We start from the raw sequence: 20,545 nt of genomic DNA on the forward strand, positions 1-20,545 counted from the left end.
GTCCTTAGTCCAAACTCTTTGTGTTAAAATTTAACAGTAGGCTTGAGATAGGGGATAGCTGAAGAGAAATATTTAAGAATTTTAATATTGCAAGTAAAGGGCAATAGTGATAGAGAGATTAGGAAGGTGCAAGATGATAGGAGCTGCTGTCATTCCTCTGTCCTCTCCCATCCCTTCCCTTTTCCTACTGTTACCCATCCTTTCCCCTTCTAACATTTAGTTTTACACCAGTTTGCCTCTTCTAATTCTCATTTGCAATTGGACATAACCCTAGCCAAATAATATTTGGTAATTATGAATGTGTGTGTATGTATGTAATATCTAGTAATTATGTATGTACTTGCACGTGCACGCACACATACACACACACACTCACAGACATGTGTATCCAAACTAGTGGGATTTTGCGATTGTTTTTTCCATCCAGTTCTACCAAGACCTGTATTTATGCCAGGAATTCTTTGTTTTCTCACTGCGTTACTTTTTGATCTGCCTGCTTATACTGAGACCACAGACTCACCACCAATTCTATTCTTCATGATTAAGTCATATTCCTATCAAGATGAATTCACAAGTAAACGACCTTCCCTATTCACCTGTGCCACCTACTAGGTGGGGAGTAGCTAAAGCTCTAAGCCTCAATTTTCATACCTAAAAACTAGGGAAACTGCACCTACTTCTTAGATTTGTTACTAAAAATTAATTGGGAAAATATATAAAATGTAGCGATTAGTACATAGCTAGTCCCCATTAAATGTCAGTTAATTTTATCATAATTATCACCATCTTTATCATTGAAAAATTGAGAAAATCAAAACTTAACAAGCAATCCTGGCTCTCATCAAGTTCTTTTTGCCTTTTATCACTGTGTTTTGGGATTTTTAAAATTGATTTGGCCATTCTCATAAAATTTGTTCTATACGTCTCTGGTTTCCAAATTGTGTGCCAAGGTGCCCCAGGGAGCTACAAAGAGCACTCTGAGATATTTTACGTTTTCAAGAAAAACAGAAACTACCAGCTCATGATCACACTATATTTCTTTCAATGGCATCATCTCTCTTCAGAGCTCAGATATTACTAATTTCTTCAAAGGCAAGTACAGTGAGAAAATCAATGTGGAACAGGAAAAAAGGATGGAGGTCTCCAACCTGAAACCAAGTTCCGAGGAGCTGTGCATTGCCCACAAGATGTACACATCCCATCGGTAAATAGTTTTGGTTATTTGAGAAAGTAATAGAAATATTATTTTATTCTTTCAACTTATTTTCAACAATTAATTTTGCAACGTACTGTTAAGTTGTTAAGATGTAAATCTGTATTAAGATGCTTAGAACTAATACTCAAACGGAACTCTTAGGTGTTTTGCTTTGTTTACTGACACAGGGGTTCCAGGAAAAAATTGTGAGTGTCATGAGCGAAGAAAATTTGGGATTCCTGCTGGAAGTGGTTCTCAACCCTGGCTGCTTATTAGCATCACGTGGAATAATTACATACAAATTTAACCTCACCAGGGGATTCTGCTGTACCTGACGATTGACAATTACCACCATAAATCATATGTTTACTAGATGACAAAACCAGAGAAAAGAAAACCTTCGATAACTAAGTCCTTATTCAACAAAGTCAAGCCCATCAAGATTACATTTTCATGAACTCCCAAAACTAACTTCTCACCAGTGCTTACTGTCCCATTACCCACTTCTATTTTGACTGCATTTTTGTCTACCTTATGTTAAAATAAACTTTTGTCTTTAAGGAAAAGGCAGGTCTTTAGAACAGAAATTCTCAAAGTTTAACAATCTTTCTCTGAACGAATTTGTTAAAATGCTGATTCTAAGTCCCCTTTCTCAGAGATTCTGATGTAGGTGGTATTAGGAAAACACAATAGAAAGTCTGGAGTAGAGAATACATGGAATCAGTTACCAAGAGCTCCCCAAGAACTTGAAAATAAGAAGTACTTCTGAAAATTAAACCGTAAAATGAGGATATGATATCTCAGAAAAAAAAGTCATTTTAAGGTTCAAAAGATTAAGATATGATTATAATCGGATATATTTAATATATTTTTAAAAATACCCGTTAGTAGAATAATAATTTTTCAGTAGTGTAGGCTTACAAAGTGGTACCTGAAAGGTAGACATTGCACTGGTTTGACACAGTCAGCTGGGGCGGGCTTGTGAGAGCTGGGCTGTGTACATCTGTTCCCAGCTGTACATTCAGTGATGTTAGTAACTTGAATTTAGCCATGGTGATAATATATATACCATAGAAGTTGGCACACACTACAAATTAGGATTTTTTTTCCTCAAGAGCCAGTTTGTTAAACATTTATCAGCAGGCCACTGGATACTGAGAAAATCTACCAAAACATGATTGAGGAAAGAAAATTCCCCCATGGGTAAGATGGAAAAGTATACCTACCTAGCACATCTATCCTTGTTATGTAGACAGATGTAATTCTATGCATAAAGTCTGAAGATCTTTAATATTCATATCCTATAAATAATTTCTCTTGCATTGTTTTAAAATTTTGATAATTCAGCTTCACATGAAAATTTCTCTTTAAAACAGAATAACACTGGACCACTTGATGTCTGTTCTACCTGATGGCAATGTTCCTCAGTGTAAATGAGTGAGCTGCTATTTAATTTATATTACAGTGAGAATTTTGTAATCATGATTATCAGTTTACATCCAAGAAATCCTGGGTACTGATAATATTGTTTCTACAGAGTGGCTATATGGTCAAGGATGTCATACAATGGTACTTCATAACCATCCAGTTGGCCATCTCTGAAGACACACCAGAATCAACACAACTTCCTTCAGAAGCAATCTATCTAAGATGATTACAGAGTTCCTCAGCCTAGACCCATTGTACTAGGCCAATTTCACAAAAAGTTGTCAGAAATTAATAATGCCACAAATTGTCATTTTATCATGAAATAGTCACATCAGTTAAATTCATATTTAAAAATCGTCTCTTTCTCCTTATGGCCATTCTTGAGGTCTTCACAGATGGAAAGACAGATATATGCCTTCAACCACCCTACACCCAGGCGGTGAAAACACAGTCAGCAGAAATAAAAATCCATGTAAGCTCAAATCTTCAAAGTGCCAGGACCTTACTGATTACTTGTTAATTTGGATATTTGAATTTAGATCAGCATTAGAAATAGCTCAGGTACAAAATATCTACCCTAAAGGAGCAGAACAACATCATTTGTCTACTTATTATTTTATCCTAGGGGTTCTACTGATTTGGTAAAGAAATCTGAAGCTAAAACTCCCTTGATGATGATCAGAATTATCATGTTCATTAGAAGAGATTACTACTAAAGATTTTTTAAGAAGAAAACCCATTATAAATTGGGGTTTCATAATAATGTATGATTATGTTTCCAAAGATGACTTCTGGCATGTATCTATAGATCCATACGGATGGTTTCTCAGGCCTAATGATTTACCATCATTGAGACAAATGAAAAAATAACCCTGTAAAATTATAATTACTTACTACATCTTAATCTAGATAGGTTTTTAATGATAATGCTTTATGAAACTATATTCTTCTGATTCTAATGCACTATTTCAAAACAACCTTCGTCAATAGCAAATGAACAAAAATGATTAGTGAGAATAGGAAAGATACATAGAGCATCTAAATAAATGAAGCATTTTCATGAAAACTATTAAATTGATGAATTAGATTAAAATTTCACTACCATTAAACTCCGTTTAATAAATGTCAAATAAATACTTTAGCAGTGCTGTACAGCCTTCATGACTGTCACAGTAACTGTCAGGGAAGGCATTACCAATTGTTTTTGCCTTCTACATGTTCTACCTAAAAAAAAAAGATTTAGTTTCCATGCATGATTGTAATATTCACCCCTGCTGATGAAACCAAATTCTGAACACCACTGGGCTTGAGCAGGAAAACTTTGAGACCAGGTTAAAGATTTCTCCTAATTTCCTACCACAGACTTTATATTACTGTCCTTCTATAGATCCTTTTAAGACACAATCACGTATTAGGGTATTACTGGGGCTCAGAGCAGGTTGCCCAAAATATGCCACAATGGTATATTGATTACTTTGAATTAAAGTTACTTGAAAGGGACTTCCCTGGTGGCACAGTGATTAAGAACCTGCCTGCCAATGCAGGGGATATGAGTTCGATCCCTGGTCTGGGAAGATCCTACATGCCGTGGAGCAACTAAGCCCATGCACCACAACTACTGAGCCCACGTGCCACAACTACTGAGCCCATGTGCCACAACTACTGAGCCCATGTGCCACAACTACTGAAGCCTGCATGCTCTAGGGCCTGTGTGGCGCAACTACTGAGCCCGCGTGCTGCAACTACTGAAGCCCATGTGCCTAGAGCCTGTGATCTGCAACAAGAGAAGCCACCACAATGAGAAGCCTGTACATAGCAAGGAAGAGTAGCCCACACTCACCATAACTAGAGAAAGCCTGGATGTAGCAATGAAGACCCAACACAGCCAAAAATTTTTTTAATAAATAAATAAATAAAATAAAAACTATAACCCAATATAAAAAAAATAAACAAAGTTACTTGAGAAACTGCCAGTGCACAAAGGGCAGTCTGACCCTCCTCTGATCCCCTGAAAGCAGGAAACAAATCTCCCATGTGAAGGCACCCTCAGGATACAAGGAGGTAGAGAGGCTTCCTTGTTGCCAGAGATAGGGAATTCTTGGCTGAGAAACCTATATAAGCCTTATTACTTCTTTATTAATTTACTACCCGAAACCCAAACTCTGTTTAGCTTCTTCACTAATTAAGCACCCAAAGCCTAAGTTTCTTTGTCCTGTCAATTTCTCACAAAGTTGTTTCTTTGTCTAAAAAGTATAAAAGCTGTCTGTTTTGGTTCTATTTCTATGAGACTTCAGTATCTACAAATTAGTTTTTTTGTTTTTCTGTTAATCTGTCGTGTGTCAAATTAATTATTATTCCCCCTCCCTGACAGTATTTCTTCAGTACTCTAGATAGAGGATATGTGTTTAATATCTCAGCTCCCCAGGATAATCAATCTGTGTAGCAATGCTTGATTCTCAGACCTACAAGCAAGTGGAGAGGATTGTTGACCTGGCCAGAGCAAAAACCTCAGCTAGGCTTTTCAGGAACAAAATAGTAGATATAGTAAGAGGGCAATCTGCTTTAACAGCTAATGAAATGTCTGTTTCAGCAGGAACAGCTGATGGGTTTGTTGTTTGAACTGCAGAATGTAAAGATGAAGGAGGTCTGATAGAAAAAATAATAATGATATTACAATATGATGGCTGCTCTATCAGTCTGAGTCCATGGGTGACTATAATAAGCACTATAAGCATGTAGTGCACATGAGAAATAGACCACTTTATGATTGTGAGGTTAAAATATTACAACATGAGATTAATTAAGAAAGTGTGGTATCTATTCAGGATTAGATTAACAGACTAATGGAAAACAGCAAAATTTTAGAATCACAAATAACCATCTGCAGGAAATTGAAATTCAAAACAAAGCAAAGTCATACAACAAATCACTGGGGCAAATGTTGACTACAATATTATGGTTTTCCATGTAGGAAAATCTATTAGATCACACACCATGTAAGACATGACAAATGAAATAAAAACTTAAACATAGAAATTGAAACATTAAAATATTTAGAAGAAATACAATGGAATTCAGTTACGACTGTTCTAAGTTACTTAAACAAGACAGAAAAAGCACATCTTATAAAGTAAGTTAAATTTGGCTTCAATAAAATTTAAAATTTCTGATTCAAAAACAGTACTACAAACCAAAGATATATGCACAGACTAGAAGACTATATTTGTAATGTACATAACTAAAGAGTAATGTCCATAATATATAAAAAATTCTTACTAATCAGTAAGAGAAAAATAATCAAATAGAACAATGGGCAAAGTTAAAAATAACAAATCACAGAACTTAAATAGAAAGTACACATTTAAAGTATGTTCAAGCAGTTGTTAATTAGGGAAGGGAGGGGATGTGAGATCAGGGAGAGACAAACAGTCAAGATCAGCCTTGGAGCAAGGTCCTGTTTCCCCATCAACAATACACATAACAATACCTTTAAGCTATTCTGCAGATGTTGAAACCCCCTCCAGGTGGGAGAAGTTAACAGGATGGTATGCTGCTCACAAACATGTAGACCCCAGACCAGTTGGACCTGAAGGTTGGTGATGCTGACTCCTACTTACCTCACCACCAACCCATCAGAAGAATGAAAGCCTGTTACTGCCTTGATCCTTATCATATACCCCTAACCAGGAGCCCTGACTATAAGACCTCTCCCTATTCCCCAGGGAGGGGGCACAGTTCTTGAGGCACTAGCCTACTGTGTTCCCCCTTTGCCTGGCAAAGTAATAACACTATCCTTTTCTACTTCACCCGCCCCCCCCAAAAAATAAAGTATGTTCAAAATTCCCTAGTTATCAGGGAAATGTAAATTAAATAATCATGAGATATCATTTAATAATGATTACAGAGGAAAATTTTAAAGTCTGAGAGTACCAAGTTTCTGCAAGACTGTAGAGCAACAGTAAATCTCATACAACACTGAAGGAGGCATTGCTCTTTTGATGGAAGCACTTTGAAGAGCAATTTGGAAATAATTATTTAGAAAAATATACACATTCCTTACACCTCAGGAAACATACTCCTCACAAAATACCCTGTACTCTTGGTCCTAAAGAAATCCTTGCCCATAACGCACAGTAAGTCACAATAGAAGCATATTCACTGTGACATTATAATCGAGAATTATAATAAACTTTAACATTTTAATAACCAAGAAAATGTGTAAATTACTTGTGGTATATTCATATGATGGTATAATATAAATATATGTAAATAAAGTAGAAGTGTTAGCATGAATAAATTCAATAAATATGATGTTGATTTAAAAAGAAACTTCAGCAGGATACAGTAGTATACCATTTATATAAAATTTAAACTCATGAAAACAATGCCATCTATTGTTTATAGACATTTTTATACTTTATGTATTCATACATGGGAATGATAATCAACAAAACAAGGATAGTTGCTATATGATAAAGTGGGAATAAGAGAAAGACATTATGTAATTTTTTTCTTAAGAAGTAATTAAAAAGAAGAAAAATATGTCAGGCTATAAAGATTTGAAAACTTGGGTTGTGGGTATACAGAAATTCATTACATAATTTGTGTATAATTTTTCTTTGTACTTAAATTTTTCACTAAAAATTTGTATAAATAAAATATGGCATTAAAAATAGTCATAGGGAAGCTTAAAAAAAAAAAAAAGCTGTATTTTGTTGGCCAAAAGTCAGGAGAGAAGAGCACTCAGGGAGGGGAAGGGAAGAGTTTGGGTCTGCTTTTTCCCTGAAGATATTTACTGATATGGATAGGGTGCCTGAGAGGTTGAATAACACTATTTAAAAAAAAAAAATTCTTAGAAAGTATATGTATATAATTTCAAACTTACATAAAAGTTTCAAGAATAAAGGTATTCAATGTACACCCTTTATATCAATTCACTTATTGTTAATATTGTACAAAATATGCATACACATAGTTTTTATTTTTCTGAAATATTTTCATGTAAGACAATATATCATGCTCTTTACCCCTAAATACTTCAGCATATCTTTCCTAAGAATATGAATATTCTTTAAGATAATGGCAGTATAGTTAACAATTTCAGTACATAAAACACTGATACAATAATCTGATCAATTTTATCAGCTGACCCAATGATGTCATTTATAACATTTCCCCCTCCAATATATTATCTTATCTAAGGTCAGCTATTTCAATTATTTGCCAGGTCTCCTTAGCCTCATTTAATATGGAACATTTCACAGCCTTTCTTTATTATGATATTAACATTTCTAATACAGTAATCCTCCTACCTTTTAAAAATAGAACTATACTCAGTTTTTTCTATCTCCTCATTACATTCTCAGCCAAAATAAAACATGAACAACTTAGTATTCTCCTCAGGGTATCACCTCTGGATGCATATGACATCCTCCTGTTCGTGCGCCCATCATCAGTAACATTAATTTTGCTCACTCTGTCAAAGTGTTGTCTAATTAATTTCTCACTGTATAACAATTTTATTTCCTTGTAGCTAGTAAGCAATCTGACATTTTTAAGACCGTACAAATATCCAGTTTCTTATTAACTTTTCCTCCTAACCTTAAAATCTATAGATGAACATCTATGGATGATTCTTGCCTGATCAGTCTTTACAGTGATACTTACAAAATACTGATTTTCCAGCTCCAGCACTCTGCCCATATTTACCAAACAGCACTTGGCATTCTACTGTAAGCAACAGCCCAACTTTTTGCCTTATTAATTAATTACTTCACTAATAGATGGCTATATTTATTTACCATTAATATAGACTCATCAATTCCTATATTTGCAATGATTTCTAATTCATCTTCGTATTTCATTATTTTGGTGCTCAACTTGTCCCATATTTTGTCAGTAGGAGTCTCATAAAAGTGGCTTCTTTATCTTTTTGACATGTCCCTATTATTTTTTGAGTAATTCCTTACTTTTCTGCATAACAATATAGTCCAAGTTCATTCTGTGTCTTTCTTGTTCCAGTCTTGGAATCAGCCAGTTTCCTGAGAAGTAAGTATTGCTTTGAGCAACACTTTCAACTGTTTCATGGGACTAGAATAACAGGCTGGAATCCAGAGTTTAATAAGAGAAAGTGGTTCTGCTAAAATACTTCACTTTGGATCAGAGCCTTAAAAGACTGCACCCTAAAAATGAAAGTCAACTACAGCTCAATTTCAAATCTTCTCATTCTCTCAAATTAGATTAAGGTGATACTAGAGTGCTAGTGCCTTAACTCCCTTCCAGAATCACATAAAAAACCTCTCTGGAGAAAAATGGTACTATCCTAATTAACAAATTCCCTCCCAAAACAATTTTGAAAATACATCTGGAACACAATTAAAAAATAAATAGGCACACAATGAGGAAGGACAACATGAACAATATTCAACAGACACAACAGACAACAGAAAGAGATACACAGAGGCTCAAGGTATTGCCATTATCTGACTTTAAAGTATCTACAAAGATGTTTGAAGAGGAAAAGAAAAGCAATACTGAGAATTTCAGCAGATAAATGAAAACCATATGTAAGAAACAAAAATATAAAACAGTATTATTGTGATTAACATACATACACTACTACATATAAAACAGATAACAAACAAGGACCTACTGTATGGCAGAGGGAAATACACTCAATATTTTGTAATAACCTATGAGGGAAAAGAATTCAAAAACGAATATATACACACACACACACATACATATATATATAAGTGAATCCCTTTGCCGTACACCTGAAACTAACACAACATTGTTAAATCAACTATCCTTCAATTTTAAAAATATTAATAATTATAATTAAAAATATAATTGATGGCTTATTATTTTAACAGGAGTGAGAAAAGGATGCCTACTATCACTGTTTCTATTGAACATTACATTAGATGTCTTACCAAATGTAGTAAAACAAGGAGAATGAAAAGTTAAACAAAAAGATTGGAAAGGGAAAATAACAGTAATTAATCTCATATGGTTGTCTATAGCAAAATACTACAACATACACATAGGATTAAAATTAATAGGTGATTTTATTAAGGTCGTTGCATGTAAGTTCAGTTAACCATGAACACATCCTTAATATGCTAGAAATAAGAATATAGGAACTTTAAAAATTAAATTTGCATTTTTTAATTACATTAGAAATGTCACCATTCATGAGTAAATGTAGCAAAATATGTGCAGGGTTTCTATGTAAAAATCATAAAATTTTATTATGAAAAATTGAGGAAGACCTATATAGAGGGATATGACATCTTAATGGTTTAGAAAATATACCAAAGTATGCATGCAACCTCTCTACAAATTGATCCATAATTTAATAATATCTCATTAATCCTTTAACTGGACAAAGAGATTATAACATTTATACATAAATGTAAGAGTCAAGAATAGATTAGCAATACTGTATTGTATATTTGGAAGTTAGTAAGAGAATAGATCTTAAAAGTTCTCAACATAAGAAAAAACTTCATAACTGTGCAGTGATGGATGTTAACTAGACTTACTGTGGTGATTTCACAGTACATACAAATATCAGGTTGTTACGTTGTATGCCTCAAATTAATATAATGTTGTTTGCCAATTATATTTCAAAAAAATAGACTAGCACTCTTTATTAAGAATAACAAAGTAGAAAGACTTCTTTTATTGGAAATCAATACATCTGTGTCAGTAATTAAGATAGTGTAGTATCGGAAGAATGATACACAAATTTACCAATGGAACAGAATGGAGTACCCAGACACAGAAATACAGGCACATGATTCATAACAGTGATCCTGCATAGGAGAGGGAAAAGTGAGCTATTTTACTAAATGGTAAATTTGCTTGCTGCATTGTGTATCCATATTGTAAAAATATAAGAATTTGACCCATACATGACCAGACACAATAAATTCTCAGGGGAGTATAGTTCTGAATGGAAAAGGCAAAGTGTTACATCTAAAAATGACAAAATATAATATTTTTATGATTTCCATGTTATAGAGAAATTCTTTAAATAGGACACAGGAGGTAATTACCATAAACGCAAAAGACTGATGAATTCTATAATATTCAAATAAAGAAATTATGTATTTTCCTCGAAAGACATAATTAAGAGAGTTAAAGGCAAGCTACAAACTCAGAGAAGATATTTATGATATATTTAACTAAAAAATGGTTCCTATTTAGAAAATTCCTTCAAATTAATATAAAGAAGAGTCAATCAAAAACAAAAAAAAAAATGGGCATGAGCCTTAAACACACTTCAAAAGAAAAGGTTATCAAGTGACCAAGGAAAAGTTGTTTGACCTCATTAAGAGTAAGAGCAGACACTATAAAACTCTTAGAGGAAAAACACTCTGACATAAACCACAGCAAGATCTTTTTTTGACCCACATCTTAGAGTAATGAAAATAAAAACAAAAATAAACAAATGAGACCTAATGAAACTTAAAAGCTTTTGCACAGCAAAGGAAACTATAAACAACACAAAAAGACAACCCTCAGAAAGGGAGAAAATATTTACAAATGAAACAACAGACAAAGGATTAATCTCCAAAATATACAAACAGCTCATGGAGCTCAAGATCAAAAAAACAAACAATCCAATTAAAAAATGGGCAGAATACCTACACAGATATTTCTCCAAAGAAGCCATACAGATGGCCAAGAGTCATAAGCTCAACATCACTAATTAGAGAAATGCAAATCAAAACTACAATGAGGTATCACCCCACACTGGTCAGAATGGCCATTATCAAAAAACCTAGAAACAATAAATGCTGGAAAGGGTGTGGTGAAAAGGGATCCCTCCTGCACTGTTGGTAGGAATGTAAATGGATAAAACCACTATGGAGAACAGTATAGAGGTTCCTTAAATAACCAAAAATAGAACTACCATATGACCCAGCAATCCCACTACTGGGCACATACCCTGAGAAAACCATAATTCAAAAAGAGTCATGTACCACAATGTTCACTGCAGCACTATTTACAATAGTCAGAACATGGAAGCAACCTCAGTGTCCATCAACAGATGAATGGATAAAGAAGATGTGGCACGTATATACAATGGAATATTACTCAGCCATATAAAGAAACAAAATTGAGTTATTTGTAGGGAGGTGGATGGACCTAGAGTCTGTTATATAGAGTCAAGTAAGTCAGAAAGAGAAAAACATACACCATATGCTAACGCATATATATGGAATCTAAATAAAAATGGTACTGATGAACCTAGTGGCAGGGCAGGAATAAAGATGTAGACATAGAGAATGGACTTGAGGACATGGAGGTGGGGAGGTGGAAGCTGGGATGAAGTAAGAGTAGCATCGACATACATACACTACCAAGCCTGTGCTCTAGAGCTCAGGAGCCACAACTTGGGGGGGTTGATGGCCCAATTCAATCTAATTTGGGAGGTATTGTGAAAGATATTCTTTAATGGGACACAAGTCACTGCTGAATAAAAATGGGGAAAGACTGATATTGATCTTTGCATTTATCTATAAAATTATGTAGTGTAGCACTTAAGATCTGGACTCAGTACTTAGAGGGCCTGATTCTGCCACTTGCTGGCTCCATGACCAAGTGGAAGATGCTTAGCCAATCTCTGCCTCAGGGTCATTATCAATAAAATGGGCATAATAAAAGGCTGATCTCAAGGAGTTCTTCTGAGTATTAAGTCAGTTAATTCATAAAGCATATAGAAGAGTTCTTGGCCCCTTTAATAAACTCTTTGCTCTATTATAAACATTGCTTAATCAATGTAAGCATGTTCCAAAATTAAATCAAAATATGTTTTATTAAAAAGATGTAGTTTACTTTTTAAAAGTACAAACTCATTATTTTATATACTTTACACAGTATTTGCATGAACAAACTCCTTTCAGGTTTTTAGTTTGTTGTTCTATCCTCTGCTAGAGCTATGATTTGGAATTTGCCAGAGTGAGACAATCTGCAACTAGGTATGAAATGACTAAACCACAAACAATCTTACTGGCTTGGTTATTTTAACCATTGAAACCAGTCTCTGTACAATTAATTCAGCCACAATAAATAGTGAAAGTTGTTAAGGTAGTAGAAATGATTAGTTTAACCATCGCAGTTTTCTTTATGAATTATATGTGTTATAAATAAGCCTCTGTCTTCTTGATTAACTCCATTGAGTGTATACAGAGTTAATAAACAATATATATTTATAATCAGAATTCAAATAGAATTATAACTTCTGTGTCTTGAGCTTCTACTACTTTTTTCTTTTGTTTTTGCCTCGTTTCTAAGAATAATAGAGTTTTCCACATTGTGGAAGACTCAAATTCTTAAGCCATATGCCTTTTTCTTACCCAAAATGTTGTAAGTTGCACCAAATTTAGAAATGAATTGAATGCAGTTGTATCATTGGGTTTCCACTTTGTGGAAATGACTTATAGTACTTAAATCTCATAAGCGCTCTATGGAGACTCACACTTTCAATCCCATAGCTAATTTCTTTTAAAGTTTTTAAAACTCTTTTTTTTTTTGTAAAAGAAACTTCAAAATGAAAAAGAAAATGCTCAGTTTCCTGAGAGTATATTTATAGTTTCTCATATATTGGGATTTCTCAAATAAAGGAAAAACAAGAAGGGGAACAATAATAACTTGCATGAAGCATTTGTTTACATAATATGCAACAGGCAACCACATCTTCTTTACTGAGAGTCAGTGAGCTTTTCCACAAAGGGCAATAGTTCCTAAGAAATCCAGCCATTTTCTGCCCCCACCATTCTTGTGTACATTTGTGCATATGCATGGGGTGTGTGTGCATGTGTGGTGTGTGTATACATGTGAATGTATGGGTATCAGTCAGTATTCTCCAGAGAAGGTGAATCAATAGGGGAGAGATTGGGGAGGGAGGAAGAGGGATGGAGGGGGAGGGAGGGAGGGAGAGAGGGAGAGAGGAAAGTTATTCTAAGGAAATTGTCTCACATGATTGCAGGAGCTGACAAATATGAAATCCGTAGGGCAGGTTCTCAGTGTAATCTGTCCTCCCCTCCTTCAGGCTGCTCCTGCATATGAGATGACACTGTTGCTCAATTTTGGAGGGAGCCCTGAGACAGAATAGTAGAGAGAAGCTATAGAACATAGTTGATGTAGGTCTCTGTCATGTGACTGGAATCCTCTATTAGAGCTACCAAGAAATAAGAGATAAGCTGAGTGTATGTTATGGTGGCACCCAGAGCTAATGTACTTTTAAACTAGTGAGTTGGAATTCTTGGGATTTCCTTTCTTTATTGAGTAACTTGAGTCAAAAATATTAGGAGGGGGGCCTCCCTGGTGGCGCAGTGGTTGAGAGTCCGCCTGCCGATGCAGGGGATGCGGGTTCGTGCCCCGGTCTGGGAGGATCCCATATGCCGCGGAGCGGCTGGGCCCGTGAGCCATGGCCGCTGAGCCTGCGCGTCCGGAGCCTGTGCTCCGCAACGGGAGAGGCCACAACAGTGAGAGGCCCGCGTACGGAAAAAAAAAAAAAAAAAAAAAAAAAAATTAGGAGGGGCTTCCCTGGTGGTGCAGTGGTTGAGAGTCCGCCTGACGATGCAGGGGACACGGGTTCGTGCCCCGGTGTGGGAGGATCCCACATGCCGCGGAGCGGCTAGGCCCGTGAGCCATGGTCGCTGAGCCTGCGTGTCCAGAGCCTGTGCTCTGCAACAGGAGAGGCCACAACAGTGAGAGGCCCGCATACCGCAAAAAAAAATATTAGGAGAAGGCAAAATTTACCTAATATAGGTCAGAGTATATGACCTAGTCAGTTCACTCCTTGGAATTTATCCATGAGAAATGAAGTATATGTTCACACCAACACTTGTACATAAATATTCATAGCAGTTTTACTTATAATTGCCAAAATGTAGAAAAAATATTTATAAATAGGTGAATGGATAAACAACTTGTGGAATAGATATAGAATAAAACTCAGCAATAAAAATGAACAAACTATTGCTACACCTAATAGCATGGATTAATCTCAAGATAATTATGACATGTTTAAAGGGTCAGTCAAAAACAGTATATACATGGAAGCAACCTAAGTTTCCATTGACAGATGAATGGATAAAGATGTGGCACATATGTACAAAGGAATATTACTCAGCCATAAAAAGAAACGAAACTGAGTTATTTGTACTGAGGTGGATGGACCTAGAGTCTGTCATACAGAGTGAAGTAAGTCAGAAAGAGAAAAACAAATACCATATGCTAACACATATATATGGAATCTAAAAAGAAAAAAATGGTTATGAAGAACCTAGGGGCAGGACAGGAATCAAGATGCAGATGCAGAGAATGGACTTGAGGACACAGGGAGGGGGAAGGGTAAGCTGGGATGAAGTGAGAGAGTGGCACAGACTTATAAACACTGCCAAATGTAAAATAGATAGCTAGTGGGAAGCAGCTGCATAGCACAGGGAGATCAGCTCAGTGCTTTGTGACCACCTAGAGGGGTAGGATAGGGAGGGTGGGAGGGAGACGCAAGAGGGAGGGGATATGGGGATATATGTATATGTATAGCTGATTCATTTTTGTTATAAAGCAGAAATTAACACACCATTGTAAAGCAATTATACTCCAATAAAGATGTTCTTAAAAAACCACAAAAAACAGTACATACAGTGTAAGTCCATTTATATAAAATTCTATATAATGCAAATTAATCTATAGTGACATAAACTGCTTCAGTAGTTCCCTATGAATGGGATGAAAGGGGAGAAGGAAGGTTCAGGAGGGAGGCATCCAGAATAACACAAAGAAAATTTTGAAGATGATGGATATGTTCATTATCTTAATTATGGTGACAGTTTCATGACATATATATATGTGTATATATATGTTTACATATATGTCGAAACTAGTTATACATTTTAAATACGTATAGTTTATCATATGTCAACTGTACCTCAGTAAAGATGTAGAAAGAAATATTAAGAAAAGACAAAATTTACCAAAATTTACCTCTTTGACTCAATCTACCTTTGTCTAGACTAATCCTCTAAGATGGATATCAGTCAGCTGGATGCTCTCAGTAGACTCTACTTGTCATTCTAAGTTGGCTACCATATCATTTGACTTGTGGAAGATTATGATTTTATATAGAAAAACATAGAAGTTAGAAGGGAATTTATGTCTAACCAGCTCTCATCAAATTGTAAAGGGTGTTGGGAGAGAAAGAATAGAAGTCAAATGAGTGTGATTAATTTAAGAAACCATCTGGTTGGGTTCACAGTAAAAACAAAATCTTTTGGAGGCTTTTCATAAGAAATAAGAAAAACCAGGGAAAACATTTGTTTTCTTTAAGGATCTTATTTCTTTTCTACCAAAAATACCTCTATGATAACTATTATAGGTATTTTATTTTGAACTGTGTAAACCAGACTATATATTAACATAAAGCTCTTTGATGGATATATTTTCTCATTCAGCTCTATCTTGCTAAAACTATCTTGCTATCTTAGATATGTGACTAAGTTACAGGATTCTCATGGCAAAGAGTGCTGATTTCTAAGTGATATTCTCCCATCATCTCTACTATAATCATTTGGTTTCTCTTAACTTCTCATTATCATATTCCAAACATTCCACAAATAATTTTATTAATGCAAACTATATGTTGGCCATTGTTCACTAATATTTTACTTATAGGTACCCAATTATTCAACTCTGTGTTACAAAAAGGATAAGTGAAATATAAGGTAATCTGCTTAGGATTTTTGTTTTGTTTTGTTGTGTTTATTATGGGTCCATATACATAACAGAATTTATGCTTTTAACCACTTTAAGTGTATAGCTTAGGATTTTTTTTTTTTTTTTTTTTTTTTTTGCGGTACGCAGGCCTCTCACTGCTGTGGCCTCTCCCACTGCGGAGCACAGGCTCCGGACGCACAGGCTCATCTGCCATGGCTCACGGGCCCAGCCGCTCCGCGGCACGTGGGATCCTCCCGAACTGGGACACGAACCCGTGTCCCCTGAATCGGCAGGCAGACTCTCAACCACTGCGCCACCTGGAAAGCCCAGGATCTTTAAAAATATTAAATTTCTTTAAAATTGTCTAGCTCAGGAGTTGGCCAACTATACAGTTCACTCACCAAACCCAGCCAGTCACCTGTTTTTATAAATACACTTTCACTGGAACCCAGTCATGCTCATTTATTTACATATCATCTGTGGCTGCAGAGTCGAGCAGTTACAACAGAGGCCATATGGTCTGGAAAGCCAAAAATATTTACTATCTGGCTACTTACAGAAAACTTGCCACCCTTGGTCTTGAGTATGTAAGTTACTTGTATCACTTAAGAACATTTAAAGATTGCTATACTGATAGTCAAGAGATTTAGCCAGTTATAAGACTCTTAAACCAGGTTATCATTAACTGATTGTGACAACTGAAAAGTCCCACCATGTTTTGGTCATCAGTCTCCTCAAATTGCATATATTTGGTCAAATAATTTCTATAATTCCTTCTAACTTGAACATATATTAGCTAGAACTTTTAATTATCCAGAGGAGGTTGTTAATAATTCTGGCTTCACTGTTAGTGTCTCAATTCTTTGTTCCTTAAGTCTTTTGGAGATTGAAGAACATATTCAATAAATGAAAATCTCATAATGCAAACTATTGACATTTAAATTATTCACTGAAGTTTATAATTCCAATGAACTAAATACATAATGTTAAAATTTTAATATTCTATAATTAGCATAATTTAAAATAACAAGCTAATCATAGCAATATCCTAAGCCTTCAGCAGCTCAGCTCTTTACCAAATGTTTTTGTACATGAAAACAAAGATTTGGCATGCCTAAGGTTTAGAATTACTTCAGAGTACCACCCTAGCTCCGGATTAGTTCAAAGCACACAGGTCTGTATTTGGTAAGCTAATAAGCAAAATAAGTGAGTTTTATGAAACATGATGAGAACAACAAAATGCCTTCTCAGTCATGCTTAGAATAAAAGGCAAAAGGAAGAAAAGAATATTGATACTATTCAAAGCAGATACAGTGTTAAAATTTTTAAAGAAATAGAAAACTGGACACTAGGTGGCTATGATCTTATTTTCATGTTTTCTTCAATGGAGAATGAAAATGTACTGTTTATAGGGGAGATGAAGCCACAGCAAGTGAAACAATGGAATGAAAGTACCTAGCATGTTAATTTAACCCAAGTCTCCAGTATTGACATTAAGATACTGAGATAACTTTCAGGTAGAACCACAGAAAGACTCTTAGTGATGGTGTTTTCTCACATATCATGGAAAACAGAAAGGTGAGAGAAGATGGGATAAGTTTAAATGTCCTGATTTGCAAGGAGAAAATAAGAAAATTCTAGAAATCATAGATCAGAGAACATATTGTTTTTCCCTGACAAAATGTTAACACATACATACATACACACATACAAAATTCCGTATTTATGTGCCCTTAGGAAAGGATAAAGAAAACCATAATCTCTAAATTGGTCAAGAATATGTTACCGCCAAATTACCTCATCTTCTACTTCAATGGAGTTATCAGAACAGGAGAGCAAAGGATGTTATATTGCTTATATTCAAAAAGCTATAGAGAAATACCTTAGCAGTGAAAGAATGCTTCATAAAATAAAAAGGCCTATATAAACACACAGAAACATTTCCACCATCCACAACTGCAGTCTGCATATTTAGCCTTTTGTTATTGAACAACAAACATGAAAACAAGAAACACTGTAAAGGTTTTGAATAGCTGAATAGTCTGCTATTAACCAGAAAATTTTCTAAACACTGCTCTTCAGTTGTATTAGTGAACACATTTGCATTTCTTTGAGTAATACAGAAACTATTGTGCTATCGGCAATACAGTATATCAAAATTTCTTTAAAAATAAACTGCTATTGACATTTATTGATTCTATTGACTTGAAACTTAAAAGTCATCCACAAGAAATACAAGACTTTTGAAAGTATGAAAGAACTTATAAAACATTTCCTAAAGCCATGTTACTTTACCAATGAAGAAATTAAGGCTTTATAGGGTAAAGAAAATTCTCTAAATTCCCAGGGATAGCCAGGCAGACTAGAATCCTGTCTCTATGTCTATTCCACTTAGTACTTTATATTGAATTTGCCAGTTGGTTATCAAGGCTAAACTCCAAAACATACTTAGGCAAAATTATCTAAATAAATTGTACTTTCTTTCACTTTCTTTTCTATATTTTATATATTGAAGAGATCACATCAGTCAAAACAAATGATCTTCCCTAATCCTATATGTTACTCATCTTATAGTGTGGAAAGGGACAGCGGGGGAGAATGTTCTATTAGTCATCAGACCTGTCTCATCATTAATAGTAACTAAAGCTGTGCATATATGTCAACAGAAAAAATTCCTAGAAATGTATGAGAAAGAGATATGACATAAATGACTTATTTAATATTTTAAACTGTGGTCAATCATTGGATACAGGGTTGTTCACTGTTGGAAACTAAAGCTAAGCATCAAAGTCTTTGAGACTTTTATATATATATATTTTTAAGACTACTAAACACTGGAGTAAAATTGAAGGAACTAAAGTTAGAAAGTAATCAACACTGTGCTTTCTCTTTTAATTGAAAAGGAAAACGCAGTTCTGGTTCAGCAACTGTGGCTTAGAATTTCTTTTAATTCTCTCCCCACCTCTTTCTTTTCAAAAAATTTCTTTATTTAGCTGGTGGAGATAACCAGTAATGCAAGCTTGAGTTACCAAATAAAAAAGGCATTAATAAAAAAGCACTGCATCCTCATTTCTGATATCAGAATTATATTTTTTCTTTATTCAAATCAGAACAAAGATCTTTACCCTTTCCATAAATAGGGTCATTATAATCTGTCTTTGTATATATTTTTAGGAATATGTAGATATTTTCTTCCCAGTTCATTAGCTTCATAATAAGTTCTCCTTTTGTTTTATGATTATTCATTTTACCAAAGACCAATGTTTTATCTTGATACATAGCTTTAAAAATTAGGTATTTTAAACATCTCCAGGTTTAGCTTGGTGCTGTTTTAAAGAGATAGTTTTCCTTTCTATCAATCAACCTCCTATCCTTCTTTCCCCACCAAAGGGGAAAAAAATATGGAGAAGAGATGCATGAAGGTCATCACTGAAGAGTCATAAACCATTGTGAATAATGTCAGAACTATAATTTAATTAGTGCCCCATCTGTCACTTTCTGTTTGACGAGCACTAAATGTCCAATTATCATTTAATATCTGCTCTAATCAGTTCTGGCAAATTTTGCAGGCACACAAGAGATGACATTAATAGATGAAAGTGAGGCTACTCTTGCCACATTAGCAGAAAGAAATCTTGAGCAGCACTAACTTCGAATCAGGAAGGTAAGAATTTATTCCAATTAGTGGTAATGACATTTTATATCAATGATGTTGCTGGGAATCAAAAAAAGAATTCAATTTGTTCTCTCAAGAAGTTAAGGAAGTAGCCCTGCCTATGATTCTTCAGAAACTATTCTATGGATTCTAAGATAAATAAAAAAGTTAATCTATGTAATCAGCCATTCCTGATGCAATATCTTTGAAAGCCATCTACTTCTGGGTTAGTCATCTACCTTTTGCAAACTAGTTTTTCCACAGACAAAGATATTATTAGGATGCACTGGATCCATGGGGAGTTTTGTAAGTAAAGCATATACTGAGTCTATTTTGGACACTGTCTTCTGTAAAAGAGGAACAAGAATCAGTAAGGGACTCTCCACTTAAAAATGATAATAATTCAAATTTTAGCTAATTTATATAATAGTGAAATGAATAGAAATCTTACAAATTTGTTCCCACTGCCAAAAAAATTTAACAGCATTCCATTTGTGGCTACTATTGACCATTTTGGTTTAATTTTAAAA

This window comes from Mesoplodon mirus (genome assembly GCF_964341445.2).
Source record: "Mesoplodon mirus genome assembly, chromosome: 9".
NCBI classification, from domain to species: Eukaryota; Metazoa; Chordata; class Mammalia; order Artiodactyla; family Ziphiidae; genus Mesoplodon; species Mesoplodon mirus.